Source organism: Trichechus manatus, unplaced genomic scaffold, assembly GCF_000243295.1.
Source record: "Trichechus manatus latirostris isolate Lorelei unplaced genomic scaffold, TriManLat1.0 scaffold00167, whole genome shotgun sequence".
In the NCBI taxonomy this organism is placed as follows: Eukaryota; Metazoa; Chordata; class Mammalia; order Sirenia; family Trichechidae; genus Trichechus; species Trichechus manatus.
In genome coordinates, this window is record NW_004444103.1 from 1,773,051 (window position 1) to 1,776,655 (window position 3,605).

Consider the following 3,605-nt stretch of genomic DNA (forward strand, 5'->3'; position numbering starts at 1 on the left):
ACCTTTCTTTGGAATGGGTACAAATATGTATCTCTTCCAGTCAGTTGGCCAGGTAGCTGTCTTCCAAATTTCTTGGCATAGATGAGTGAGTGCTTTCAGTGCTGCATCCATTTGTTGAAGCATCTCAATTGGTATTCTGTCAATTCTTGGAGTCTTTTTTTTTTTTCCCCAATGCCTTCAGCGCAGCTTGGACTTCTTCTTTCAGTACCATCGGTTCTTGATCAATGCTAGCTCCTGAAATGGCTGAGCATCAACCAATTCTTTTTCATACAGTGACCATGTGTTCCTTCCATTTTCTTTTGATGCTGTCTGTGTTGTTCAGCTTTTTGCCCATAGAATTCTTCAGTATTGCGAGTCTTGAATTTTTTCTTCAATTCTTTCAGCTTGAGAAATGCCGACCATGTTTTTCCTTTTTGGTTTTCTAACTCCAGGTCTTTGCACATTTCAGTGTAATACTTTACTTTGTCTTCTCAAGCCTCCCTCTGAAATCTTCTGTTCAGCTTTTTTACTTCATCATTTCTTCCATTCACTTTCAGACTCTACATTCAAGAGCAAGTTTCAGAATCTCTTCTGACATCCATTTTGTTTTTTTTCTTTCTTTCCTGTATTTTTAATGATCTTTTCTTCATGTATGATATCCTTGATGTCACAACACAACTCGTCTGCTGTTGTGTCATTAGTGTTCAATGCATCAAATCTATTCTTGAGATGGTCTCTAAATTCACGTGGGATACACTCAAGGTCGTACTTTGGCTCTTGTGGACATGTTCTAATTTTCTATAGCTTTAACTTGAACTTGCATATGAGCAATTGATGGTCTGTTCCGCAGCTAGCCCCTGGCCTTACTGAGATTTAACATTAGATGTTATTATTATTGTTGCTATTAGATCTTGAAATATTGTATTTTCATTGTAATTAGAAATTCAATTTCAAATAATAACAAAATTTGGTCAAGGGAGCAAGGCTATGGATGTAGGTAGCTTTGAGAAAAATCCAGGTAATTTTACACCTGAAAATTAACAGCATCAACAAGAAACATTGATGTCACAATTGAGCTTTTATTGTTTATAGGCTGTCTTGTTACAGCAAAGAAAGCTTATATTTCCGGTCCATTTTCAACCCATCGTTTGAATTCATTGCGGCTATCATCAGGGTATTAGCATATAGGTATCTTACTATGCAAACTCTAGAGTGCAAATAAACTGTTGATAGCGATGAGAAAGAATGTTAACGGTATTTTACTCCATATTTAAAATGCTGCAAACTTCCCCATATTCCCATGCAGAATATATGTTTGTGAATAACACTGGCTTTTGAAAGATTTGGATAATAGAGCACCAAAAAAAAAAAAAAAATACTGATGTTTACTATTGTCCCACAACCTCTTCCCCCTCACCCCTTATCTCTTGAATTCTAGCTCTTGAAAATTTGTGGGCATGGGCATATGTGTGGGTATATGTGTGCCAGAGGAAAATTTATTTATCTATATGGCATTGCTTCTAGGTAAAAAATCTTCAAATATACAAATTCTAGTAGAATTCGAAGAATCTATGTGACTGTGTTTACAGTTGTTTCTTTTAATAGTATTCCTTTGAAATATTCGGGTTGAAAAAATTAGAATAGGTGGAACTAATAGAGACTGTCCTGGAAAAAGCTTAATTGTGACTTTTGGTTTAACTACAGAAAAATAGAGTGTATTTCAGAAACAGACCCTTAAAATTTACTATGTTCTTTTAAAACTTCAGATGCGGTGGCGGGGGGCGGAGGGAAGCAAAATCAGCTTGCAGATTCAAGTCTGCCAGTTGTGAAAGGGAAGTAAGTAGAAACCAGGAACAGTCTCCTCAGAGAGACACTAAATGAGGTCTGAATTTCATGAGCTTTTGTGAGCAGTTAAACTTTACTGTGACCTTGAGAGTACTTGCTCTGAATTCTCGAGACTGCGTCTAGAATGTCTAATTCATTTTTTTTGTCAGTATTTTCAATTGCTTTAATGGAATTATATGTACTGCCTCTAGTATTTTAATTTTACGTCTGAAAATTTTTTCCCAAATTAAAAAAAAAAAAAAAATCCAACCCTTTTGTGTAATCAACAGTGTCTAAAATAATGTATCACTTTTTAATATGTGGAGGTGAGGTGGGTAAGATGAGAGGGCAAAAGAGGAAGAGAAAGTAATGTCCATCTGTTCATCTAGGGAAACAGAGAGGGGAGAGGTGAGGGAGGAGATGAAATTTCATTGAATCAAAGAAAAAGATGAAAAAACCTTTGTATATTTGATTATACAACCTTCCATCTTCTGTAAAATTTTGATTTTCTTTTAAGCACAAATCAAAGTTTATTTTTTACCAGTGTTTAGCAATATTACTTTATTTCTATTTTGCAATAAATAGCATTATCTGCCAGCAAAATGTTAATTTTCTATGGGTCATTTCATTCCATGCCTTTTAGGAACTTTTTTTTTTTTTAAATCAATCTTATTTTCGTTTAATTTGCAAAAGGTGAACTGAATCCGTATAAAGTACACAATTTGTGGAGTTTTGACAGACATGTACACCTGTAAAACTACCATCACAATCAAGATACAGAATGTTCCATAACCCCTATATATTCCTCATGGTCCCTTGCAACCCGTCTCTCTTAGTCCCTGGCCCTAGGCAACCACTCCTCTGCTTTTTGTCACTATAAGTTTCTTTGTATTTTCTAAGCTCAGACAAATGAAATGATATATATGTGATTTTATGTCCGACGGCTTTCATTAATCGTATTTTTGAGATTCATCCATGTTGTTGCATGTATCAGTAATTCGTTTCCTTTTACTGCTGAATAGTATTCCATTGTACGAATTGACCACTCTTTTTTCTATCTTTTCATCTGTTGATGAATGTTTGGGTAGCTTCTAGACTTTGACTATTGTGAACAATGCTGATCTGAGCATTCATATACAAGTCTTTGTGTGGACATACATTTTCATTTCTCTTATGTAAATAAATACCTAGGAGTGGAACTTCTGGATCATATGGTAATTATGTTTACCTTTATAAGAAACTGCCAAACAGTTTTCCAAAGTAGTTGTATCATTTTACATTCCCAGCAGTAGAGTGTAAGTTCCAGTTGCTCCACATCCTTGCCAACATATGGTATTGTCAGTATTTTTAATTTTAACCATTCTAATGGGCAGTTCTACTCTGCCCTATAGGGCCACTATGAGTCAGAATCAACTCAACAGCACACAGCAATGATAATGGGCATGAAAGGTCCCTGTTGCCGCAAACAATTTGCTCTTGGCTACTAACTGAAAGGTTGGCAGTTTGAACCCTTCCGGCAGCACCACGGAGAAAGGACTGGCGATATGTTTCCATAAAGATTACAGCCAGAAAACCCTATGGAGCTCTGCTCTACTCTACAGCACATAGGTCACTATGAGTCAGAATCGACTTGACAGCAACCAGTTCTTTGGTTTAATGGTTTTAACCTGCTTTTTTCTTTTTGATGACTAATGATGTTGAGCATATTTTATGTGTTTATTTGCTGTTGGCATATCTTCTTTTATAGCGTAGTATCTGTTCAAATCATTTGCCTGTCTTGAAAATGGGTCATTTGACTTCTT